This window comes from Panulirus ornatus, chromosome 9 (genome assembly GCF_036320965.1).
Source record: "Panulirus ornatus isolate Po-2019 chromosome 9, ASM3632096v1, whole genome shotgun sequence".
In the NCBI taxonomy this organism is placed as follows: domain Eukaryota; kingdom Metazoa; phylum Arthropoda; class Malacostraca; order Decapoda; family Palinuridae; genus Panulirus; species Panulirus ornatus.
The window spans coordinates 40777369-40805158 of NC_092232.1; the positions used below are offsets into that span (position 1 = coordinate 40777369).

Genomic DNA, 27790 nt, shown 5'->3' on the forward strand with positions numbered 1-27790 from the left:
ACTCCTTACAGAACGAAAGATATTCGTACAAGGGGCCGGGGCCCGACTTTGCGTCAGCTTAATAGGGGTTGGCCTCCTTCCTACTGCCATCCTTTTCTAAAGTATGAGCCCGGCTGCTAACAGGCATCGCAACCCACAGAACAGCTTCCTAACCCTATCATCTAAACCTTGGATGCTATTCACTAGCCCTTCTAAGGGCCCCCATTGTGCGCCACTGGCCCAGGGTTCGACTTCAGGACTATTCCAAAGGGACTCTAATTGATGACCACAGACATGGGAGGTGGTGTGATGGGGTGGGTGTCGGGTGGTTGGCCGCCGTAAAGGAGGACGGTCACCCGGAAGTGAGCGTCCCAGTATACAGGTGGGGCGAATGTCGCGCCAAGAATGACTTCAGTTACGAGAGTGAGCACTGGCTACGGTAGGTGCGCGCGAGCAAGCCCACAGCAGCAGCCAACTAACAGTGCGATAGGCATCTGACACCGCGATCAGCAAATATGGTAGTAAAAACGGTGGCTGGGCTATGTAAAGGTCGTCAGTGACTCGGTGACTAGAGAGCGATCGACGAATCTGGCCAAAGAATTGACGTTTTAAGATCGTCGGACCTCTGCTTGGTCCGACACGGGCCTTTGCGCGTTGGTATGTCAGTGTCTTGTGTGTGTTCAAGGTCTTCTGAGATGCAGGCAACCTCTTTTGGAGATTGTGCTGGACGCGCTATTTTCATGTAGGGGTGGTTGAGTATTCAGCTATGGTCGGGAGCAGGTGTTCCATTTGGTTCTTTCAGCTCTTGTAAGTAGTGAGGCCGCTGATATTACATGGTCTTCCTCATTGACGTCTGGGACTCTTGCTTGGAGACTTCATGTCACTTGCCAGTCCAGCAAGTAGTGTTCCAGTGGTGCATTGACGGCTCCTGACAGTAGACGCAGTCTCTAATGACGACGTCAATTTTTTGCCAGCTACATTAGTACCCCAGTCGTAGACGGTGTAGATTTACTAAGGCTAGCCTTCTTATTCCTCTGTTGTTATGTGGTGGCTCCAATAACGTGGTCACCATGTACCACTTGGCTGACGGATCCGGCATTGTAGGCGTCCGGAGCCTTGCTTCTTTCTGTAGCTGGTGTTAGACCTTATGGAGGGTCAATCTAACGTGCACCTGGATATTGCTAGAGCGTATAGCTGCTTTAGCTCCCTCGTCTGCTGTCTCGTTCCCTACGTGGCTGGGGATCCAGTGTATGGTGACGGGACCTTCCTGTCGCTGTAGCTCTTCAAGTTGAGCGAGGATCGAGGTGAGAAGTTTAATGTCTTTTGGGCGCCTGTGTTGCAGCGCTTGCGCTGATGACTTGGTGTCCGTGTGTATTATCACGGGCTTTCAGTGCGTGGTGGTTGCGTGTTCCAGAGCTTTGGAGATGGTTACCAGCTCCGTCTGTAGCGTGAAGCAGCCATCTGACAGCCTCCAAAGGCGAGTATGAACTTGGGTGTGAGGGGCCGCCCCCGACCTTCCCTCATCTGTCTGGTCCACTGTGCCGTCTGTGAAATGCGCTACAGCTTCAGCAGATGTCTCCGGGCAACAGACTGGGGCCAACTTTTCTGTCCAAGTTGTATTACCTGTAGACTGTCCGCTCCTTACCTGAATACTGAGCTCCAGCTTTAACCATGGTTGACGAACATTAAAACGAGAAGCTTGAAAAATAGGAAATCAGGCCTTGAGGGCCGTGCATGGTGCTTCAGTGTGGACGAAATAATTAAACATGGATGGAAACAAGGATGTCCTTAGTATCCTTCAGAATCGACTAAATGAGACATGTCACCCTCAGGAACTGCCAACACAACACAGATGTCGCCAGTATCCGTCAGAACCAGCAGATGGTTGCGGACCAGCTAAGACATGCTTCTATCTTAAAAGCTTCCACGTGAGTAATAGAATTTTTGCACCACTTGGAGACCCTTCAAACACAACTCTCGGGTACTAAGAGCAGTTGCTTGAGCATGTGGCACAGCAGTACACTGGACGGGTCATGCTGGCTGTTGGAAACTGTCTTTGCCCTTCAGGCGGATTTTTTTTTTTTTTTTTACGCCATTTTGAAAGTTTTTGTTCCGTCAGATCATTGGTCAGATACACCGACTCATTCATCACTTGAACGACTGCGGTGCGTCAGTCCCAGGTACAACATCTGCCTGATAACCGCCAATTTGTCCTTTACAAAGCCTCCATATACAAGGTAGACCAGTCGTCATTCGCTTGATAACCATCCAATCACTTGGGAAGCAGGATGAAGATTCACCTGAAGAGGAAGCCGAACAAGCTTGCCTCCCCGAAACAAACTATAGATGTGGCGATTTCTGAGTCTCGGTCAGATGGAGGCCATCATCAGGTGTGGTGATAGGAGGAGAGTCCTCCAGCAGCAGTGTGTCACCAGATCCTCAGCTAGATGGAGGCCAAAATACAGAAACTTCTCAAAAACAACACGAAACATAAGGACCCGGTAAGCCCCCGCAATTATCACCTAAACGAAACGAAATTAAATAACTAAGACAAATGATGATTACATAAGATGGGGTAAGCAACCAGAAACAAGGACCTGGGAAGCACCCCATCCCCTCCCCACCACCACCACCACAAGAACAAACATCAATAAAGAACTACAAAATATTCAGCAACAGAAACTTATAAGTTACTTCCCTCGAGCAACGGAAATATCTGGTAATGTCCACTAATTGGGAAGAATGGCAACATGTACTAGCCTCTGTTCACACACATTCCTGGACCTGTGGTAACGGACCTCATGAAAGGGTTGCAGTTATGGTAGGTCAGGACACATTACCTACCAGCATACATATACCTTCCTTCAACTCATCTGGACATTGTGAGTTTGGTGAATGTGTTGGAGCAGCTATCGCTATCTACTCTTGGGCGATTTGAATGGCCGCCTCATTTGAGAGGCCACTGCAATCATGGCCAGAGGAAGTTTTGTGATCATACTTGTTGATAACATGAGGAACTGTACTCATCACCGGTTCAACTCATTTCTACATCCAAACTGGAACTCCCTCCAACATGGTCAACTGACGCTGAGCTGTACTTGACATTGCAAGTCATGGAAGACCTACATGGAAGCGACCATTTTCCCATCCCTGTAGAGAAGGTACATAGCATTCCAGAAAGTGGTATAGAGTGTTGGCGACTGGACTATACCGACTGAACTTGCTTGGCGCGTCTTGCTGTCATGCAGGACTTTGTCCACATTTTAAGTCTGCTTAAGAAGCCGTCGACCGCCTGACAGCAGACTCCTCGGGGAGATATCGTCAACCTTCTGTACCTTGGTGGTTGTGTGTCTACAAACTGTTAGAACAAGAAAAGCTGCATCAAGGGAGATGGAACGATGCCCTATCGATATCACTTTGGTTCATTTCTAAAGAACCCGTACCAAGCAAGGCAAGGTGGGTGGGTGGGTACTCAAGGAGGCCAGACGCGCTTCATGGATTTAATACATGTCCTCCATAAACTCTGAAATCGTAGGGAGATCATCGGCAAGCGTCCCGTACTGCATGAGTTTGATATTGCAAATAAAACTTGACTCCATGACAGATCTCTGGAACGTCGTAATCAGACGGTCCAGAGATCTGTCATGGAGTCGGAGAGTTTATGTGCCAGATTAGCCACCCAGAAGACAAGAACGAAAACCGGTTACCTTAGTTCCAAGATGGGATCAACACAACTCCCATACAACCTACGCTTTACCAAGAGGGAGATGGATTCTGCATTATGCAGCTGCCGCAAGACTGATGCAGGAGTTGATGATATTCCCAAGTGATTGATATCACATTCACCGGAGAACTCCCGGGACTACTGCTTGTTTCTGAGTAACGTGATTTTCCCGGAGGACGCAGTGGCAACAACATGGGAGAAACTACTGTTGTCTTCGTTCCAAGGCTGGCCAGGATGCTGCACTGACACACAACTGCAAACCCTCACGAGCTGTATCTGCAAACTCCATGAAGTAATGGTCAATATTAGGCTGATGTGGTTCGTAGAGAAAGCTGTCTCCATTCCGAATTAGATTTTGGAAAAATGAGATCTCTAACTGACGCCCTTTTTACATTAGAAGTTCAGACGAGAAGCTCCGTTCAACGGTATCACCCGTGGCAGTTTACTTAGACGTGGAAAAACTATTTGATACCACATGGAAGCATTTTGAGGGCGCTACGTGGTATTAGCTTGCTAGAGGCATTTCCTGCAGAGATTCCTTGCATGCGGGAAGTTCTGGGTTCGGGTGGGAACAGCATCTCGAACTAGACAGAATGGGTCCAGCAGGGATCTTTCCTACTCTTGCCAACGACAACACCGTCAAGGCTGTACCAAAGGGCGTCTCGTGCTATCTGTATGTAGATGACTTTACGCTATATTGCTCAGGAGGAAGTTTAGGTTGCGTACAAGAACGATCACAGTAAATCCAGTATCTCGCTGGGCCACGGTTGCAAGTTCTCTTCAGACGAAACTGTGACAGTTGTAATGTGACTGTTGTAATGTGACTGTTGTAATGTGACCGTTATAATGTGACTGTTGTAATGTGACTGTTGTAATGTGACTGTTATAATGTGACTGTTGTAATGCGACAGTTGTAATGTGATTGTTGTAATGTGACTGTTATAATGTGACTGTTGTAATGCGACTGTTGTAATGTGACTGTTATAATGTGACTGTTGTAATGCGACTGTTGTAATGTGACTGTTGTAATGCGACAGTTGTAATGTGATTGTTGTAATGTGACTGTTGTAATGCGTCAGTTGTAATGTGACAGTTGCTGTGACAGTTGTAATGTGATTGTTGTAATGTGACAGTTGTAATGTGACAGTTGTGATGTGACAGTTGCTGTGACAGTTGTAATGTGACTGTTGTAATGCGTCAGTTGTAATGTGACAGTTGCTGTGACAGTTGTAATGTGACTGTTGTAATGTGACAGTTGTAATGTGACAGTTGTGATGTGACAGTTGCAATGTGACTGTTGTAATGTGACTGTTGTAAAGTGACTGTTGTAATGTGACAGTTGTAATGTGACAGTTGTGATGTCATGAAATGAGGTATTTCCAGCCAACCATCTTAGGACCGGATCCTCTGTAGTTCGTTTAGGAGGTCAAGTTTTTGAGTGTAATATTTGATCGAAAACTAAATTGGCTGCTTCATATCTAAATTGGCTGCTTCATATCTAAATTGGCTGTTTCATATCTAAATTGGCTGCTTCATATCTAAATTGGCTGCCTCATATCTAAATTGGCTGCTTCATATCTAAATTGGCCGCTTCATATCCAAAAACTTGAAGGTCACACAAGCGCTCTGAACCCTGTGGCTACTTCTTCCCACAATGTGGAGGGCAGACCACACTATGTTCCTAAACCAAGCGCTAATCCGTAGCAACATGGAATATGGATGTCAGGTATTTTCGTCGTCGTTATCCATATTCCTCAGTATGTTGGATCCTGTACACAACGAAGCTCCAAAGATCTGCACTGGGGTCTTGCGATCTTCTCCAGCACAATCCTTAGGTATACAGAGTGGAGAACCACCTCCACAACTGCAATGTGAACTTGATTTACAATGATAAGTTAGAGATTCTTATTCTTCCGCTTGTAAGGCTGCGATCGACTTTAGAACGGATGCACTACTTTGGAGGGAGTATGTGTACTGTCTTAGGATTTTAATAGTGAGAAAGTCTCGGATCCCAACAAAGACCAATCTGGTGCAGACACACTGCACTGGAGGAGGGAAAACACGGAAGTGAAAATTGGGCAGAGATTCCTAGAACACATTTCAAAGCAGCAAGGTTCACTAAACTGAACAATGTGGAGGCTGTTCCAGGTAGCCTACCTCCTTCTCCATCGCTGAGAATTATGCCGTAATCTCACCTGTAAAGACAACCGAGGTATAAGATCACCAATATATAGTTATCTAGTCTGATTCTCGCAGTGTTATGCAACCCATCGACACATTAAACTGACCTCATCCAGTGGTGACGAAGCTGCACGTGTTCGTCGCGACACCAGAAGATATCTCAATGCTCGGTCGCTACTCGTGTTTGTGGGAGACGAATGAGTAGACCAGGAAGCAAAGGCGGCTGTAGCTACTTGCTGGGATGCTCGTTTTCCTCTCCAGCACAGCAGTATGAAGCCCCACCGTAGATGGAGAAAGACAACAAATTGCGAAGAATTATTAGCAGACCTTGGCAGCTGTGTGAAGAGGGTACTCTGCAGGCGACTAATGGAAGTGGGTCAAGCAAGGCTAAGGATGGTACACACAAGATTAACTCCTGGGCAACCAACCTACACTTGGTGAGGAGTGTCAGTTACCATTAACAATGGCTCATGTTGTGTGATGTTCGTAGCCTTAAGAAAATGTTCAACTTTTCCCTTGACACGAAAAATGTAATTAGTATAAGACTGTAACATTTTAAATTTGATTTTGCTGAAGGAAACCAAAATTTTACTCAAAGTATGAATAATTTTGAGTGGAATTCACCATTTCATTGTATTAAGACAAGATCGTGTCTTACATTAGAAGGGCTCAAGCTACAATCATAGTTTGATATTTTGAGGTTCATATTTGAATCCTCGCTGATTATCTTGTACATGTATGTCAGTGGCAGCCGAACAACACAGCTGTAATAACGTAACCCTAACAGTAACAATTCGTCAAAAAATGTAACTGCGATGTCTTTGTGGGAAGGTAAATTCAGACAATTATACAGAGAAAGAAACAGACTTATCATTGTTTATATTCTTTATGAAGGATTTTTCTTTTTTTGTTTAGGTTATATATATTAATAACGTTCTGTCTAAATGATACTGTGTGATGTAAAGATTCGCCAAGACTAAGCCTGGCACGGGTTTTCGGATGTGCCATAACTGGCACAGGTCTAGTGTGTGTGTGTGTGTGTGTGTGTGTGTGTGTGTGTGTGTGTGCGGGGCTGGCACAGGTAAGATGTGAGTGCTCGGAGTACCTTTACTGGCACAGGTCGGTCATGTGTTTTCTTGAATGTGACTAATTGCTTCATCCCAGATCAACTGTGATCAGTTCTGATGTTATGTAATGTATTGTTTAAGAAAAGACATAAAGAATATGTATAATATGTAAGATGTGATTGATATGTATAGACACGGAGCAGTTGATCGCTTACGTCACTGGGGATGAAGCTTTTCATATTATACATAGCACACATCATGCACACAACTGCCGTTTCAGTAATGGCACCACGAACACACACACACACACACACACACACACACACACCTGACCTCCGATAGTAATGGCACACCCGAGAAAGAGCGATCATTGACAAGAGGCCGCGCTGAGCTTAGTCTGGGTGAATCTCTGAACACACACGTGTGGGATGTGGGAAATCATTCCTGCTTATAAAACCATAAAATGGATAATGTGCTTAGGTGTATGTAGAATATAGTGACTTTTAGAAAATACTCTCACTAAACTTAAACTTGCATAAATAAGGAGGATCCCTGCCACCGCCAAGATCCAGCAGGGTCTCCACGCTCACCATCCTCCCACGTCTGTATAGGAAAGAGTCTGTTTTAGAGGGTATTTTCGTAAATATGACAGATCCCTGCGAGGTTTAGACCCTGCAAATCTTTCTACACATGGGACAAGATTGTCACCATACACTGGATCCCCAGCTACGTTGGGATCGAGGGCAACGAGACAGCAGACGAGGCAGCTAAAGCTTTAGCGATATCCAGGCGCATGTTCCAGTGAGCCTTCAAGTTAATCACCAGCTACAGAAAGCAGCAAGGCTCCGGACCAAGAGGAATCTCCAGGATGCCTACAATGCCGGATCCCTGTCAGCCAAGTGGTACATGGTGGCCACGTTATTGGAGCCACCATATAACGACAGAGACATGAGGTACTAATGTAGCTGGCAAAACATTGACAGCGTCATCAGAGACTGCGTCTACTGTCAGGAGCCGTCAGTGCACCACTGGAACACTACTTGGTGGACTGCCAAGTGACACAGTCTCCGCGCAAGAGTCCCTGATCTCAGTGAGGAAGACTATGTAATACCAGCGGCCCCACTACTTCACAAGATCCAAAAGAACCAAATGGAACACCTGCTCCAGGTCATAGCTGGATACCCACCACCTCCCCTTCCCACATGAAAACAGCGTGCCCAGCACCATCTCCAAAAGACACTTCCTGCATCTCGGAAGACCTTAAACACAGACACCGACATACCATGCTTTTACATAAAAACTAAGGAACGGGCCGCCAACAGGCAGAGGCCCGTGTCGGACCAAGCAGAGGTCCGACAGTCTTAAGAAAAAAAGAAAAAAAAATTGTGATGAGACGAAACTCCTGCAACAGCACTGTGTCACCAGAGCCTCTGCCAGACGGAGGCCATCATCAGGACAATGTATGGTGACGAGACGAGTCTTACACCAGCAGTCTCACCAAAGATACAGTGTCTGCCCTGGTACACTAAGCCACTCCCACACCAACGGCTGTACCAGTCAACCTTCTCTGACTTCGCTTGAATGTGCGTGTGCAACTGACGGTAATGTAATTCAGGAATGATTTTTTTGTTTGAGATGAAGCAGTTATTCCCACTTTACACAACACATACGTGTACCTAAAAGAACCCATTACTCTACATTTATACACAGGCCGACCTGGGCCGGCAATAGTATCCCCACGAGCTGTGTCAGTAATGGCAACCCGAGCTGGGCCAATAATGAAACCTCGAGCTCAAACACACCGACTAGAGGCTACATGATCCTAGTCAGGTCACACATTCCATGCATAGAGGTCGAGCACCTGATGCCTTGTGGCCAGGACGTTGAAGCGCAATCCATAAGAGTCACCCTGCAAGACCGTGACATCATCATCTATAACATCTACAAGAGCTAGAGGGGCCCTCTAAATGTCACGGAATTATTTGCATCGGCTGCGCACAACGCCACGCAGGAGATTTCAACGATCACCATCCCTTCCTCAATTCAGCAAACGCCACTAATGAAGACGGGCTGCACCTCTACCACACAATGCTTGACACGCCTGATATTACCCTCCTCAACAACGGCGACCCAACTCACATAAGGGGAGGGAGACTCGATCTTGCCTTCCTCTCCCGCTTCCTGAAAGATTCAGCTCGCTGGCAGCTGCACCCTTCACTCACCAGCGACTCTATCGGTCAACAAGCTCCCTCCGCCTCCACCACCGAGATGGAGATATAACACCGAAAAAGCAACTAGGAGCTCTTCAGAAACAAGATCCAAGCCTGGCAAGACGAGCAACAACAGCAGGTGGGCATCACTCACGGACGTAAATCGTCTTCACGAGGAGCTAGCCCGAGCCCTTCAGGAGGCTGCAGATCTGGCCATCCCCAAGACCAAGCCCTCAACCAGACGACACCAAGACCATTGGTACTATTGCAGCAGAGTGAAGGAGCTCAACAACAAGGTCAACAGGGCTAGAAAGAACCGATGCAAATAGACACCTCCTACAGGACACAATCCGGTACGCCAGAGAAGAGACCAGAAGCATCAGGAGAGCAAGCTGGCTCAAATGGTGCTCCGGGCTTAACGCGCACACCTCCCTCGGCGGGATGTGGGCCTAGATCAAGAGAGCATCTGGGACGACGGTACCGCCACCACCTGCCCACCCAAATCCCAGAGAGGAGGCAGAGAGGCTCGCGGGTCTCTTCTCCGAGCGAGCAGCCACAAACAACCTATCCATGCAGGCGGAAGATACACAGAAAAGACTTAAACAGGGGAGGACAGCACGCATAAGGGAGGCAAGCAGCAGGCAAGACACAACGGACAGGGCCTTCACTAAACAAGAATAGGAAAAGGCAATGAAAGGGAGGTAGGGACACGGCACCAGGGGCCGACAGAATAACCTATCCCATGCTGCGCCACGCTGGACACGAGGCACTGCTGCAGGTCATCAACACCTCGTGGACACCACAGAAACTTCCACCGGAATGGGAAATGGCAGACATCCAACCCATTCCCAAGCCCAGAAAGCCAGAGAAACCACGACCCATCTCCCTCCTTAGTTGCATCAACAAGACGGCTGAGAGGATGGTTCTCAACAGGCTCCAGTGGAAAGTCGGTTCCATTCATCCCCTTATCTTCGCCTACACAGAGAACACCAGGACAGTTACCAACATAGTGGAGATACTAATCATAATTGACAGCAAACGGGCTGTAGTCGTCTTCCTGGATCTAGAAAAAGCCTTCGAGCTCGCCAGTCCGCTGGGGATACTAGAGACTCTAGCTGAGAAGGGAGTCCAGGGCAGGCTCATCGGGTGGATTCAGGACTACCTGATGCATCGCGTGGAACGAGTACGATTCCAAGAAGTCGCCTCGTCGTACAAGCCCCTCGAGAATGGCACCCCACAAGGAGGCATCCTCAGCCCAACACTTCAATCAACATCCTGATGGAGAACCTTGTGAAGCTCCCCTTCAGGCCTACAGCTAAGCTCCTCTACTACGCTGATGATCTCCAGCTGATAGTGCGAGGGCGCAGGAGAGTCAATAACGCCCAACAGGCGCTTAAGCTGATTGAAAATGAGTGCAACAGACTGGGGCTCAAGATCAACCCCAACGAGACAAGGGCGATGGCCTTCTGCTCCACGAGACCAGACAGGATGCTTTCTCTTCAGGAAACGCCGGTAACCTGGGCCGACACCCACCAGTGTCTTGGAGTGTGGTTTGACTAAAAACTCTGTTTCAGGACGCAGCTTTAGTATCTCCGACAGAGAACGAGAAAGAGAAAACCTAATGAGGTCGCTGACTAGCCTAGCCGCTGAGGCAAACATGGAGGTGCTCAGGACCTGCTACACCGCCGCCATCAGATCTCCGGTAGACCACTGTGATCCAGCACTCATTGACCTGAGGGATGACCAAGTGACCAACATGGAGCTCATCCAAAATGCTCTCAAGACCATGCTGGGAGCTCCCTTGTGGACCAGGATCTGCAACCTACAGATTGAAACTGGACTGCCACCCCTAGCAGCAAGAGTCAAACAGATAACAGTGGCGACTCTAGCCAGGATCTGCAGGTCGAGCAAGCCCTCCACCACGAAAGTCAAAATTCGGGCCGCCTATCACCGAGACCAAAGGACGCGAGGAACCTCCTGGTCGCACGTGGCGGCCAGTATCATCCACGCCTACCGAGCGGAGACATCCACACTGCAGACGGAAGACGCACCACACCATTGGTAAAGTTTACCACCTCCATGGGACCCTCCACCAGCCACCTTCGCAGTCACTGTATTAGGAGACAAAATGTCTAGCCTCCAGCAGGAAGACATCTGAAGACCGAGTCTGAGAGCCATGACCACTGAGACGCCTGCTGGAGCTGTGGCATACTTCACAGACGGATCAGTGGCTAGACATATGAGGGAAGGTCGGGAGCGGCCTTCCACACACAAGGTCATACTCGCCTCTGGAGGCTGTGAGATGGCTGCTCCGCACTACAAACGGAGCCAACAGCCATCTCCAAAGCCCTGGATCATGCAGCCACCACGCACTCGAAGCCCGTGATAATACACACGGACTCCAAGTCATCAGTTCAAGCGCTGCAACACAGCCGCCCAAAGGACATCAAGCTTGTCACCTCGATCCTCGCTCAACTCCAAGAGCTGCAGCGACAGGGACGCCCCGTCACTATACACTGGATCCACAATCACGTGGGGGTCGAGGGTAACGAGACAGCAGACGAGGCAGCTAAAGCAGCTACACGCTTCAAAAACATCCAGGTGCACAATCCAGTGAGCCTGCAACAAATGAAGCACCAGCTACAAAAAGCAGCAAGGCTCCGGATCAAGAAGAATCTCCTAGACGCCTACAATGCCTGATCCATGTCAGCCAAGTGGCACATGGTGGCCACGTCATTGGAGCCACCATATAACGACAGACATGAGCAGGAATACCCTAGTCATTCTACACCGTCTACGACTGGAGTACCAATGCAGCTGGCAAAGAACTGAAGGCGTCATCAAGGACTGCGTCTACTGCCAGGAGCCGTTAACGCGCCCACTGGAACTGTCAAGTGACACAAAGTCTCCGTGAAAGAGTCCCTGATTTCAGTGAGGAAGACCACATACTACCAGCGGCCTCACTATTTCAGAGGATTCAAAGAAACCATGAGACACCTACAACAGACCATAAGGGAATTCCCACCTCCCAAGTGAGAATAAATCAAGACTAGAAACTAGGGAACGGGCCTCCAATAGGCAAAGGCCCGTGTCGGACCAACAGGTCCGACGATCTTCACAACAACAACCCGATCTGGGCCAGTAATGGCACTCTGACCACGTACATACGACCCATGCCAGTAATGGGCCACCCGAGAACAGGGTGTCATTATAAAAGCCCATATGCCAAGCTTGGTCCTGGTCAATTTTTCACACCTTGTAATTATCTTTGTGTACCAACATATTCCCTGTAGCATTACGCCTTGGCGTGCACAGCTGCACTGAGAGAATATACAGTATAGCAGGTTATTAGTGGCACTGTGAAGCTGTTGCTGTTATGAAGGTACCCTGCTGACAAAAGCTGGATCGTCTACAGAGCATCATCATTCTCCACGTTGATGAGGACAACTTCAATAAGAGGTCTATGACGGCAGATGTTTCTGATGACTATGAAAGTGTTCCGTGCCAAGCAGGGCGTCCTGCCTCTTGTAACAAACTTGATATAGCCATCCTGTACGTGATAACCCGCTGGGCCAAGAATATAATACATGCAGATCACCATCCTGCTACGCAAGTACCTGGAAAGACGCTTAAAATGAGCAATATAGAAGATAGTAGTAACTACCATGCCAGTAACACAAGGACCTGGCTGGGCTTTCCCGCAATGGAATCGTCCTCGAATACATATATATATATATATATATATATATATATATATATATATATATCTATATCTATATATATATATATATATATATGAATTTCTGAAATAGAATATTTTAATGTGTATTAAGAGCACTGAATAACCTTAGAAGCTGCAGTGCTTGACTTATAAGCCTAAATTCTATAATCCAATCCAGAAGCAGACTCGAATTGTGTCAGCAGTGACACACTAGGGAAAATGAGTTCACATCCAGAGAACTGTCGGACTATGACCTTATCTTCTCGCTCTCTGAATTTTTCCCTGATCTTGAAATGCAATTGATATGCATTCCTGAGATAGTTGCATTATGTAGTGCTTATTTGGTTCCTTTTAACACTTGAGATATTATCGTTATTAACTTGCAAATAGTTTTTGAAAACTTGAAAATACAATTGGCGTGTGTTTGTGAAGACTGGCCTGAACTAAGCCTTTCACGTGCTGTTGTTAAATACAACCCTTTCCCAGGGTGTTATAACTGGCATAAGTGGTACGTGTGTTATTACTAGCACAGGGAAGGTGTGTGCTTTCGCGTTGCCTTTACTGGCACAGACCAGGTGTGTGTTCTCAAGTTGTCAGTGCTTACATCTGGTCGTGTGTGTTTTCGAGTTACACAGGTCGGCTTTTGTAGTGTATCAGTCTCCTTAAGTTGGTTTACAAATATTTAATTTCAATATTGCAGTAAAGTTAGATTTATTAATATTAATGACTTTTGATATACGCATAGAAATAATTTCGAATTTATATTTTTACAGCTTAATTAATTAAGTATTTACATAAAAGTTCAGAATAAAATTAATGGTCATCAGTATAGCGTGGTGTGGGTGATGGTGTATGATGGCGAAGCATACTTACCTGGCACAGGAGATACCATGATCACGAAGGTGGTTCTCCCAGGGCGAGGCTCACCATTGCACTACGGTGGTGCTGACCCTTGCGATTAACCCAAAAGTGGTTAACTCGAGTGTGTAATTTTTACAGTCGGGGGACTGCGTTCGCGCTATCCCCCTTAATAAGAATCTCTGAATATTCACAGGGGTGAATCGTGTAGGAGATTTAATTGGCGAGGATGTTGTACTTAGGGGTGATATGGATGATGCTAGTGGGCTGCATCATAGCTTATGAAGCGGTCAGGGGAAACCACAGAAAGGTGTGGTGGGGATTGGCTGTGGATAAGAGCCTCTGGTGTCTGCATTATCCATGGCACCAGAGCAGTGATTCTCAACCCTTCCTCTATCATTGACCCCCTCGGCTTGATGCAAATTATAACAGCCAGCATAAATGCACGGAAAAAGATGGAAACACCTTTATTGGTAAAGTTTTGCATGAAACAAACTTTGATAAAGGAAACAAATATACAGTCGACTTATATCAAACAAGAACAACCAGAAATACCAGAATCATGATCAATGTGAACTCTGTCCAGTCATTATATCAACCAGTTTATATATTTAGAGAACCTGTTGATGACTACGCTACCTACTCTCAGGTCGTCATCGGCTACTCGAGTAGAGAAACCAGATTCACATAAATATGTGGTGACAGAGGCAACAAGCTCTGTGAGGGTACGCTCAGTAGGAATGAATCTGAGTATCATCCAGAGATCAACACCAACTCTCAAATTCTTCCTGAAGACCACTAGAGGACTGAAGATCAATCAACTCCTCTTTTACCGGGCCATCATCATATCTGACAGTGTTAAAAGGTCTTAATGTCCGTATTTGTGTACGAATCATGTCTTCTGGCAGGTAGACAGTGAAGTGATGCTTCTGTGTGTTAGCATGTTCTGTGATGATGATGACGGATATAAATCAAGATAGATGTCACGCATTTTTTAAATGTTTCTCTGAAGCTTTGTAACTCTTTACCCTGTCATGTCTTTCCCAGTAACTATGAGCTGGCTCATTCTAAGAGACAGGTTTTTCGTTTCAATCCCCCCCAACACACACACACACACACACACACACACACCACCTCCTTTCATTAACGTCTGTGTTTCAATTACACCTCCTTTCATTAACGTCTGTGTTTCAATTAAGGTCAGATGAAATACAGAGAAGAGGAAAATCAGTCCTAGGGTTTGTGAGGAAATTCATTAATTCATGCATTTGTTGGGTTTAACTGCCTGCAACCCTTGTTGATTTTTGACTGAATATAGTTCCTACATAATATCATAAGTGCCGTCTAAACCTATAGGGGGGAAAATGATAAGTAAATGACAATAAAAGATAAAAGATATAGATATTGGAATAAAAAGTAGGTAAGTGGGTATTGTGTCAACGTGACAGCAAACACCACCCAGTCGGAACAACATTCACTGGTGCAGCTGCCAGGACTGCGAAAAAGGTAGGATAGATTAGAGATAGTCCTTCACCATAGCATGAAATACATACATAAGTTAGTAATATAAACATCGGTAAATCGTCAGCTCGACACCATAACGGAACCAGCTTCAAACCGAACCACCCTTGCTCTGGGCCAACAGCATAATGAGCAAGTGCTCCTCCCATCAGGCAATCAGCCCAACGTAGAAGCAGTAACACTCCAAAGTCAGCCCCAGCAGAGTCGAACCGACGAACCACCTTGTATCATCATTATTGCGCTCACGCAACCCATTTCGGCAATCTGGTGTCCACCAAGGAACTCTTACTATGTTTTTTGGATATTGTAGGGGTATTAGGAATAGAGGCCTCAGCAGCCCTGAGGATGGTATTGGTTACATTATTGACCTTTGTGTCAATGTCATCTCCGGATATGTCTAGGTTAGGTTCGTCTTGAGAATGACCCCCAATCTGCTTTCTTATGATTAAATCTAAACTGAGGCGATCTGATAGTATTGTTGCATGTATAAGAATGACAGATTGGGAAGTGATCACTTCCCAAGGAGTCGTCATAAGTACCCCAGGTGATGTCATTTAGTATATCTGGGGATGACAGATATAGGTCCATGGATGATGTTTCCAGTTCAAGCATCTACACGAGTTCCACTACCATCGTTCAGAAGAGCGAGATTAGATTTGACGATATAATTTACCGTGTGTTTCCCACGAGAGTCTGTCCGTATACTTCCTCACTGATGATGATGATGATCGTTGATATCTCGGAATGAATTTTTCATGAGGTAATTAACTGAGAAGTGAGGTGAACTCCTCATAAAGTGCATTGGAACCGGGACAGTAAATTGAACAAATGGCCAGATACGTGGTTAAATTTTACTTTACATGTGACGGCTTCTGAAGTAGAATTCGTCACTCCTGTATGGGGTAAGCTTTGGTGTACATAAAAGGCTACCCCATGATCGTCATCTCTTCTATACTGGTGATAGTTATCTAAAACAGAACAGTCGTGTTCAGATTGGTCTCTTGTAGACAAATTATGGATGGCCGATACATTGCAAGGAATAGTGACAGTTGTGCTTGCTTCTTCCTAAGACCTCTCCAGTTCCACTGAATGATATCGAATGCGTTGGTTTAAGATTTCTTTAGCCGGCCAGTTTTTTGAGCACCTCCCCCCCCCCCCCCCTTTCTTTTCTGGACTTCGGCGAGTCCGAGGTGGAACGTGATCGGCTCCTGATAGTGGAGACGGCGTTATCATCCAATGACTCCACTGAGAACGACTCAGTCGAGGTAGCCTCCCTCACTGGAGCCATAGGAAAGACGACGTGCGACATAGTTTTTTGCAAGTTTTGTAAATTTCATCTTGTCCTCTTTCATATTTTTGGGTTTGAGATCGCCGGACCTCTGCTTGGTCTGACAGGGGCCTCAGCCTGTTGGCGGCCCGTTCCCTGGTTTTTATGTCGGTGTCTTGTGTGTGTGCTTAAAGTTTGAGATGCAGGCAACTTCTTAGGAGATAGTGCTGGGCGCGCTATTTTCATGTGGCGTGAGGGTGGGTCGTTGGGGGTGGGGGGGGGGTTCAGCTATGGTCGGGAGCAGGTGTTCCATTTGGTTCTTTTTGATCTTGTAAAGTAGTGTGACCGCTGGTATTACATAGTCTTCCTCAGTGAGGTCAGGGACTCTTGCGTGGAGACTGTCACTTGGCAGTCAGCATTTAGTGTTCATGTAGACGCAGTCTCTGATGACTCCATTAATGTTTTGTCAGATACGTTGGTATCCTAGTCGTAGACGGTGGAGATTGACTAGGGTTTTCCTTCTCTTGCCTCTTTCGTTATATGGTGGCTCCAATAACGTGGGCGAAAAGAGCAGGTGGCTTTGGAGTACGATTCTTTGTCGGGAGAATCGTCAGTATGTCTGATTCTTTAAGGATTCGTTTGGAGTGGTGGAGCGTGGCAATTGTGACCATGACCGGCTTACATTTCAATGCCATAGCATAGGACTCATTAGGTTTGGGAGTCTCGTGAGTCTCCTTCATCCTCTTCCTTGCTTTAACATATGAAATGTTTTCCTTTGCCTTAACTGCGCAGACTTGCTTCTCAAACTTGTACCGAGGACATTCTCGGTACGAGCTTGGGTGGTTGCCACCATATTAACGCATAGTACCACCTTGGCCGTACAATTGTCAGCAACATGGTCCTCGCTGGCACATTTTCAACAATGGGATGAAAGAGTACAAGATTTTTCACCGTGGCCATACCTTTGGCATTTGAAAGGTTTTGGTAAAGTCTTACAGCTACCTTAACATAACTTATGGCAATATATTTCGGTAGTCTGGACTTGAATGTTAAAATGATAAGGGAGTTCTTCGTCGGTCTCCGTTAATGAATTTGGTGATAAATTGAGCAGCAATCACTTCATCTGCAAGTTCCTTTACAATGTCGTCCTCACTCATGTCCATGACATCAGAAGATTACTCGTCTGCATGAATTCATGGTCACCGGAATGGAAGCTACAACATCATGTTAATGGAACTTTCTTAGCTTCAGTATGTCCGTATCTAGACGACTTCGATAAGATTGTTACCACTAGCGAGTTTCCTTACCATTTCAACAGCACCAGCCTGGCCATCATCACTTTCTTGATGAGAAAGGGGTTGAGGGAAGGTAGAGTTGTTGAACTGGTCGCGTGTATCATGATCACGAATTCAGCAGTTTTATTTTGTCACGTATAGGTCGGTTACTACCACTATCCCCTACGGGAGTAGTGAGTGGATTACAAGAGGGGGCTTCCATCCCACATTCTGGCTAGGGTGGCGTACCATCCCAAAGAATGCTTTAGACACCTTACCTCTGCAAAATAAAGGCAGCTGATCAGACAGAAGAACGTCCCAAAGCAGGGCTGAACGCACCAGGCCGGGTCGGGTCGAGTTCTCATGAGGTTTTTTCTCAATTGGTCGCACAATTCTGTTCCACCAGCACCAACCTTTGTAAGATGTACCAATGGTCCAGAAACACCGGTAAACACTAGCTCGCTTCTAAACACAGATAAATTGATATATACACATATAATTCAGGGGGAAGGGAGGGATAAATGCTTTACTAAGCTATAAGCTAAGCTAAAAATATGGTAAATTAGGGAAACCTTTTATCAGTAGATATAAAGTGAATAGATTATTGTCGTACTCTGTAAGGGTATACCAATAATTTGCTTAAAGAAAAATCGTTTACTCCTCTATATTGGAAATTATTTGATGATTTTTTTTTTTCAAATGGTCTTCAAATGTTTGTTTCTATCAGAATCGTGTAAGCTGGCAACATTTCTACGGAACAGTTGCTAAATATGTGCTATTCTGATTGATTAATGTCTGAAAGACCAATATTTTCATTTGGAATGTAGTCACTATACAATACTTGTAATACGCAATGCTTACCTGGAAGTTAAAAGGATGGAATAGAAATCTTTTTTCTAAAAACCACATTTTTAATTTACATATGTGATTTAAGCCAGTCCCCCATGCCAGGCTTGTATGAGAGAGAGAGAGAGAGAGAGAGAGAGAGAGAGAGAGAGAGAGAGAGAGAGAGAGAGAGAGAGAGAGAGAGGATATTCTGCGTGTCCATGAACCTTTATATATATACTTGAAAATATTTTCAAACAGTCATTTGAAATTTTGACTGCATAGGGAAATGGAAGCACTTGTCGAGAGGGAAATCACACCTCGAGTTTACAGGAGCCCTAGACTGAGTGTAGCTGGCCCTTGGGAACGGATGTGCTGTTCATAGTGTGCCAGTATGTAGGATGATGCAAATTTAATATCTTGTTGATTTCAAAATTACAATAAGATTAGGTTTACAAATATTGTACATATAAATTGTTCTTTAAAATAAGCAAAAATGCCTTTATTTTTTCTTAAATTCTTTTGCAATTACATAAGAATTGAAAATATAATTAACGGTCATCAGTATAGTTTGGTGTGGCTTGTGGTGTTCGATGGAGAAGCATACTTACCTGGCACAGGAGATACCATGATCACGAAGGTGGTTCTCCCAGGGCGAGGCTCACCATTGCACTACGGTGGTGCTGACCCTTGCGATTAACCCAAAAGTGGTTAACTCGAGTGCGTAATTTTTACAAGTGGGGGACTGCGTTCGCGCTATCCCCCTTAAAAAATAGCAATGAATATTTATTTTACTTGGTGTTGAAAGGTACCATCATCCTCGCCGGCAACACTCAGGAGGATGAGAGTCGTGCTCGAGAAAAGTGAATTGCAGGAATGTTGTACAAAGGGACGACTTGCTGTCAGGGGAAATCACAGAAAGGTCTAGGGCTTGGCTCTGGTGTCGGCATTATCCATGCTAGCTACAGAACATATGTGACCAAATGAAGCCATTTTTATGTTATTTACGCTCCCTTGCTACGCGAGAAACTGCAACCAAATAAACCAAAATCCATTCAGTAGAGGTAGGGATGGTAAGGGTTTCATGGTAGGGTAGGGGGAGGCTTGGGTACCGTCAGTAGAGGTAGGGGTATCATGGTAGGGTAGGGAGAACCCTGGGCAGGAATAGTAGGGGGAGCCTTAGGTATCGTTAGTAGAGGCAGGGATGGTAGGGGTTTCATGGTAGGGGAGCCCTAGGAACAGTAAGTAGATACAGGAATGGTAGGAGTTTCATGGTATGTTAGGGGGAGCTCCTGGCTACCGTCAGTAGAAGCAGGGACGGTAGAGCGTCAATGGTAGGGTTGGGGAGCCCTGGGTACCGTCAGTAGAGGCAGGGATGGTAGGGGTTTCATGGTAGGGTAGGGAAGCCCCTGGCTACCGTCAGTAGAAGCAGGGAAGGTAAAGGTGTCATGGTAGGGTCGGGGAGCACTGGGTACCGTCAGAAGAGGCAGGGTTGGTAGGGCGTCCATGGTAGGGTTGGGGAGCCCTGGGTACCGTCAGTAAACGCAGGGATGGCGCAGGTGCATGCACGGGCAAATGAACTTATTGGAGGTAAGTTTAAGGAGTTGCAGCGCGAAGGATTAAAGGTGAAAAACGGATCTATAATATCACGAAAGTTGTCACATTGGTGAGGAATATGGAGGGGGGGGGGGGTTGATAATCTGTTCCAGATGAGTGAGAGTGAAGAGCGCGAGGGTGTCAATCCCCCAACCATCCGTGTGAGAGTAATTCAGCCATTGCCTGTGGTTTGTTTAAGATCGTCGGACCTCTGCTTGGTCGGACACGGGCCTTTGCCGATCTATACAATACAATAAATAAAATTTGGGGGAGGGAATGGGGGAAGTGCTTCACTAAGCTAAAAGCTAAGCCAAGAGAGAAAAAAAAAAGGTGAATAAGGAAAACCCTTTTGCCAGTTCTTCTTAATGTCTTTTGGGCGGCTGTGTTGCAGCGCTTGCACTGTTGACTTGGAGTCCGTGTAATAACAGGCTTCGAGTGCTCCCTGTTCCAGGGCTTTGGAGATGGCTTCCAGCTCCGTCTGTAGTGTGGAGCAGCCATCTAACAGCCTCCAAAGACAAGTATGCCCCTGGGTGTGGAAGGCCGCCCCCGACCTTCCCTTATCTGTCTGGTCCACTAATTCGTCTGTGGAATATGCTACAGATGTCTCGATGACCATAGCTTTAAAAGCCAGTGTCTCAGGTCTTCCTGCTGGAAGCTGGACTTCTTGCTGTGACTGCGAGGGTGGCTGGTGGAGGGTTCCATGGAGTCGGTACACTGTACCGGTGGTGAGGTGTATCCTCCGTCTCCAGTGTGGATACTGCCACTTGAAAGGCTTGGATAGCATTGACTGCCTCGTGCGTCCAGGAGGTTCCTCTCACTCTGTGCTCAACAATACGTACAAACAGGGAAGCAGAAAGCGAAACAGAGGAAGATCGTGGTAGTTGGGAGACAGCCCTTGAGCCACTAATATCAAAGTTTGGGGACTCATGGTCCTTCAGGCGTGGAACGGGTGTGTTGATGTTGAAATAAGCACAAATACCACCTTTGAAACGGAATGAGTATAGGTTATAGATGAACATGAGAATGAAACTAGTGAGAACATCGAGACAATTGGTATAGTGAAGAGAAAAAGAGGTTTGTCAGATTGGAAAGGAGAGTGAGTGAGCCCTTCTCTTTGGAAGTGAGTAAAGCAGGAATCAGGAGATTCTTAGCACCCGACGATGCCAGGACTAGAGGCTACATGTTCGTTGGACTGTATAATGATTACTTTTAAAAGCGACTGAGCAGTAAGGATATGGCAAGGAAACTTATGTGAAGATAATAAGATGAAGCTTGAGTAGGTGTATGGCGCTTGTAGGGTGGAGATGGTAGGACTAAACCTCAGAATTCTCTCTCCTTCCAGGGTCAGCATCTTGAATTGGAAAACAAATACTGATGTCTGAATGAATGAATGACAGGTTGTCAGTGAACCCACACATACAGATGTGAGGGAAGAAACAGAACCAAGGATCAGGGTCATGAGGTCCATCTACTGTGCTCTAGCTTTAGCCACGCTTGAGGAACATCAGAACGAAGGATGGAAAATAATCCAAAATCAGGACCTGACGGTCATGCATGGTGCTTCTGTGGAAATTATGAACGTGTTAACCAGGTTAGCTTCACTACTTCATCAAGAGATCTATGACAACCGAATGTTCATGGTTATGACAGTGTCCTGTGACAGGCAGGGCGACCTGGCTCATATGCCAGATATTCAAGATATAATACAGCCAGAAAGATGGGGAGCGCTAAATAGCTATAGATGCTCCAGTGCTTCGCTTATAAGCCTAAAGTTTATCATTCAATTCAGTCTAGAAAGATGGAGGAGTATCCCCTTCACCTCTAATATCCTATGGTCGACGTTTTCCTTCCTAATCTTGTATTGACAGGTATAACTTTATATTCTGGTGTAAATGTCTGACACAAGTGTGACCATTTTACATTTATAACAAACGTACGGCTTTTATCGTGGTTTGTTCATCAATAGACATATAATGAATACCAGCTCACTCTGGTCGCTACTTATGAAGTGTGTATATATGTACTTGTATGTGTGTGAAGGGCAGAATAAACAATAATCATGTGGGTATATATGCTTTGTGTGTGTGTGTGAAAGGGTCCGACTAAACAGTAATCGTGTGTTCAATATCTTGGTGTATACACTCACCATTAAGAACATTTTTAAACAATTTCGCTACCAGAAATGAAGATGAGGTAAATTATGGAAAATGTCAAAGTTTATCTTTTTTACAATTTTTTTTTCTCATATGAACAGTCTCCTTAAAAGACGTTTTAAAAAGCTTTTTTTATCCTTTCTGAAATAAACTCAGCTCAATCTCAGATACAGTTTGTTTCGTTATTCTTGGATGTATACAATAAAGTAGAAATGTTCTGGTATGCTTTTATTGTCTTGAAGTTGAAGCTACTTGAAGTCATCAGGAGTCATGAGTTGGGTTCTGAAAATGATGATGTTGAGTATCGCTTCTCGGCCTTTTGGCTAAGATCAAAGTGTAGTATCTGTTCTTATCAGCTTAATATCTGATACGATCCCCATGTGGGATCCACGATATTAAACTGATTTTTGGATCATGGCGAAGTGCTAGGGGCTTGCTCCACCTTTGCCGCGGATCGGCCCGGTATTGCAGTACCTCCGGGATTGGTCCACTCCCTTCGGGGAGACTAAGCCTTTCATTTGGGAAAATAAATTGGTCATTGAAAGATCACATGATTAAAGTTCAATATTAAGAATTTTTATTGCTCCATAAACTGTTTAATCCAAGTTCCTTTATTAGCTTCATTGTGTTATGAACTCGAATATGTAATTTTTTTAAATCTATTTTCATAATGTTTCATCTGTTTTCGTAAAATCATAGTGTGTGACTATATTTACAGGATGAGACGTAAATTACCTAGGAACGAAAATATTGAAAGAATGTGTTGACATGTAAATAAAATTACATAAAAGAAACAAACAGAAGAAACATTAGGAAAATAGATTTAAGATGAGGATTTGTGACCAACAGAGAGGTTCCCTTGCCATCAGAAGATTGCTTCATTACAAAGCTTCGTTAACAGTAAAGGACATTTTTTGTAGATAGCCTGAGTGCATTATGTTCACTTAATGATAATAATACTGTTTATTGTAAACTGATAAAACAGTGGATGGATATATGTTCTTTGAGAAAGAAGGAATGTAGTAATATAAATGAAATTGTTGACAGATTGGCAAAAGAATCAGTCTATAAAGAAAGCGTAAATACTAAAAGCAAAATGAGTTTAAATGAGTTAAATGGATTAGATGGAAAAGACAGGAATGGGAGGTACAAAAGATGCGAGAAATTTTATAACATGGAGTTTTCATTACACAGGTTTCACAAAATCAAATGTAACTTACGGCAGAGACGTATATTAGATATCAAATATTGTGGGGAGTTTGTTGTTAGAGATTGAGATTCAAAATATTTTTCTCGTAAGCAATACATCAAAGGACATGTGGCACCATGCTGGCTGATACATCCACCCATAGCTGATCAGGGAAAGTCCTCACTTTCCAATGATTTATTCTTAACATCGTCGACCTCTGCTTGGTCTGACACGGGGCTTTTAGCCTGTTGCCGTTGCGTTCCCAGGTTTTTAAGCATGGTATGTCGGTGTCTCGTGTGTGTTCAAGGTTTTCTGAGATAAAGTCAGTCTCTTTTGGAGATTATGCTAGGCGCTCTATTTTCATCTGGTTCTTTTGGGTCTTGTAGAGGCCGCTGGTGTTCCTCACTGAAGTCAGAGACTCTTTCTCGGAAACTTTGTGTCACTTGAGTCCAGCATGTAGTGCATTGACGGCTCCTGACAGTAGACGCAGTCTCTGATGACGCCGTCAATGTTTTGCAAGCTACATTGGTACCCCAGTCGTAGACGGAGTAGATTGACCAAGGTTTTTCCCATGCCTCTGTCGTTATATTGTCACAGGCTCCAATAACGTGATCATGTACCACTTGGCTGACAGGGATTCGGCATTGTAGGCGTCCAGGAGATTCCTCTTTTTCCGGAGCCTTGCTGTTTTCTGAAGCTGGTTATTGACTTGTTGAAGGTTCACTTTAACATGCACCTGGATATTGATAAAGCGTATAGCTCCTTTAGCTGCCTCGTCTGCTGTCCTGTTCCACTCGATCCTCACGTGGTTGGGGATCCAGTGTATGGTGACGGAACGTCCCTGTCGCTGTAGCTCTTCAAGTTATGCGAGGATCGAGGTAACAAGTTTGATGTCATCTTTTGGGCGGCTGTGTTGCAGCTTGCACCGATGGCTTGGATTCCGTGTGTATTATCACGGGCTTTGAGTGCATGGTGGCTGCGTGTTCCAGAGCTTTGGGGATGGCTACCAGCTCCGTTTGTAGTGTGGAGGAGCCATCTGACAGTTTCCAAAGGCAAGTATGAACTTGGGTGTGGAAGGCCGCCCCCGACCTTCACTCATCTGTCTAGTCCGCTGTGCCGTCTGTGAAATATCTTCAGTAGATGTCTCGGTGACCATGGCTCTCAAAGCCAGTGTCTCGGGTCTTCCTGTTGGAGGTTAGAATTATTGTCTCTCTATGCTGTGACACTAAAGGTCACCGGCGTTCCCTGAATGGAGAGCATCATGTCTGGGCTCGTGGAGCAGAGGGCCATCGATCTTGTTTTGGTAGGGTTGATCTTGAGGCCCAGTCTGTTGCACTCTTTTTCAACCAGCTTGAGCGTGTGTTGAGCGTTGGCGAATCTCATGCACCCTCGCACTATCAGAGGGAGATCATCGGCGTAGCAGAGGAGCTTAACTATAGCCCTGAGGGGGAGCTTCACTGAGTTCTTCATCAGGACGTTGAAGTGTTGGGCTGAGGATGCCTCTTTGTGGGGTGCCATTTTCAATGGTCTTGTGTGACGAGGAGACTCCTTGCAATCGTACTCATTCTTGGCGGTGAGGTAAGTAGTCCTGGATTCACCCGATGAGTTTCCCCTGGACTCCATTCTCAGTCCCTTCATATCGCCAGCGGACTGGCTGGTTGGTTTTGCTGTCGAAGGTGCTCAGTATCTCCACTATATTGTTTGTTGACCCGGTGTTTTCTGTGTAGGCGAAGATATGTGGTGAACGTTGAAATCCCCAAGGTACAGGATATTAGCTTGCGGGCGAGAGGATGTCACGGCCTTGTGTCAGAAGTTTAGACAGTCCAAGAAAGATCAACAATACGTAGAAATAGGAAAGCAGTAAACGAAACAAAGGAAGGGTGTTTTAGTTGGGGGACAGACCTTGAGCCATTAACATCAAAGTTCAGGAACTCCGGTCCTTGAGGCGTGCATCAGGTGTTGGAATGAGCACAAACACTACCTCTGAAGCGGAATTGTGAGTGGAGGTTATAGTTGGACATGAGAATGAGGCTATTGAGAAAATCAGTAGATAATTGGGTCTCACAGAGATGGTGTTGGTATAGTGAAGAGAAAAAGAGATTTGTCGGATTGGAAAGGTTGTGGGAGGAGCCGATACTACTACTGAGTGAGCCCTCCTCGTTGGAAGTAAAGTCGAGCAGGAATCAGGAGATTCTTAGCAACCCACGATGCCGGGGACTAGAGGATATATGTTCCTTGGACTGTATCATGATTACCTTTAACAGCGAATGAGCAGCCGGGAGATGGTAAGGGAATTCATGAGAAGAAAATAAGATGAAGCTTGTGTAGGTGTATGGCGCTTGTAGGGTGAAGATGGTGAGACTAACCCTCACGATTATCTCTCCTTCCAGGGTCAGCATCTTGAATAGGTAAACAAATACTGATGTCTGAATGAATGAATGACAGGTTGTCAGTGAACCCACACATACAGATGTGAGGGAAGAAACAGAACCAAGGATCAGGGTCATGAGGTCCATCTACTGTGCCCTAACCTTAGCCATGTTTGAGGAACATCAGAACAAAAGATGAAAAATACACCAAAATCAGGACCTGACGGTCATGCATGGTGCTTCTGTAGACATTATGAACGTTTTAACCAGGTTAGCTTCACTACTTCATCAAGAGATCTATGACGACCGATAGTTCATGGTTATGACAGTGTCCCGTGACAGGCAGGGAGACCTGGCTGATATGCCAAACATTCATTATATAATACAACTAGAAAGATGGGGAGCGCTAAATAGCTTTAGATGTTCCAGAGCTTGGCTTATAAGCCTAAAGTTTATCATTCAATACAGTCCAGAAAGATGGGGTAGTATCCCTACAATTCTGATATCCTCTGGTCGACGTTTTCCTTCCTAATCTTGTGTTGACAGGTATAACTTTATATCCTGGTGTAAATGACTGACACAAGTGTGACCATTTTACATTTATAACAAACGTACCGCTTTTATCGTTGTTTGTTCCTCAATAGACATATGATGGTCATTACTTATGAAGTGTGTATATATATGTACTTGTATGTGTGTGAAAGGGGTCCGACCCAACAATAATCATGTGGGTATATATATACTGTGTGTGTGTGTGTGTGTGTGTGTGTGAAAGGGTCAGACTAAATAATAATCATGTGCTCAATACCTTGGCGTATACACTCACCATTAAGACATTTTTAAACAATTTCATTACTGAAATTGAAGATGAGGTAAATTATGGAAAGTCTTAAAAATGATCTTTATTTGGATTTTTTTTTTTTCATATGAACAGTCTCCTTAAAGACGTTTTAAAAAGCTTTTATATCCTTCCTAAAATAAACCCAACCCAATCTCAGATACAGTTTGTTTCGTAATTCTTGGATGTATACAATAGAGTAAGTAGAAATGCTCTGGTATGCTTTTATTGTCTTGAAGTTAAAGCCGCTTGAAGTCATCAGGAGTTATGAGTTGGGTTCTGAAAGTGAATATGTCAAGTATCGCTTCTCGGCCTTTTGGCTAAGATCAAAGTGTAGTATCTGTTCTTATCAGCTTAATATCTGATACGATCCCCATGTGGGATCCACGATATTAAACTGATTTTTGGATCATGGCGAAGTGCTAGGGGCTTGCTCCACCTTTGCCGCGGATCGGCCCGGTATTGCAGTACCTCCGGGATTGGTCCACTCCCTTCGGGGAAACTAAGACTTTCATGTGGAGAGATAAAAAATTGGTCATTGAAAGTTCACATGATTAAAGTTCAATGTTAAGAATCTGTATTACTCCATTAACTGTTTAATCCAAGTTCCTTTATTAGCAACTCGAATATGTAATCTTAAATTATCATGTTTCATCTATTTTCGTAAAACCATTTTAGTGTGTGAATATATATATAGGATGAATGAGACGTAGATTACCAAGGTAGGAAAATATTGAAAGGAGAATGTGCTGGCTTGTAATTAAACTTACATAAAAGAAACATTAGGAAAATAGATTTAAGATGAAGATTTGTGACCAACAGAGAGGTTCCCTTGCCTTTAGAAGATTGCTTCATTACAAAGCTTCGTTAACAGTAAAGGACATTTTTTGTAGATAGCCTGAGTGCATTACGTTCACTTAATAATAACAATACTGTTTATTGTAAACTGATAAAACAGTGGATGGATATATGTTCTTTGAGAGAGAAGGAATGTAGTAATATAAATGAAATTGTTGAC

General features: G+C 45.0%; 4 non-coding genes across 4 annotated transcripts; all 4 read left to right on the forward strand.

Moving 5' to 3' along the window:
- The first annotated feature begins 13747 nt into the window (after nucleotides 1-13747).
- LOC139750462 (U1 spliceosomal RNA) lies at nucleotides 13748-13910 on the forward strand. The gene has a single exon (XR_011713153.1). It is a non-coding gene; the product is annotated as a U1 spliceosomal RNA (small nuclear RNA).
- A 5320-nt stretch (nucleotides 13911-19230) lies between these two features.
- Nucleotides 19231-19393, forward strand: LOC139750496 (U1 spliceosomal RNA). The gene has a single exon (XR_011713185.1). It is a non-coding gene; the product is annotated as a U1 spliceosomal RNA (small nuclear RNA).
- Nucleotides 19394-22679: 3286 nt separating this feature from the next.
- Nucleotides 22680-22872, forward strand: LOC139750467 (U2 spliceosomal RNA). The gene has a single exon (XR_011713157.1). It is a non-coding gene; the product is annotated as a U2 spliceosomal RNA (small nuclear RNA).
- Nucleotides 22873-27072: 4200 nt separating this feature from the next.
- On the forward strand, nucleotides 27073-27265 carry LOC139750468 (U2 spliceosomal RNA). Its single transcript, XR_011713158.1, has one exon. It is a non-coding gene; the product is annotated as a U2 spliceosomal RNA (small nuclear RNA).
- Nucleotides 27266-27790: the final 525 nt, after the last annotated feature.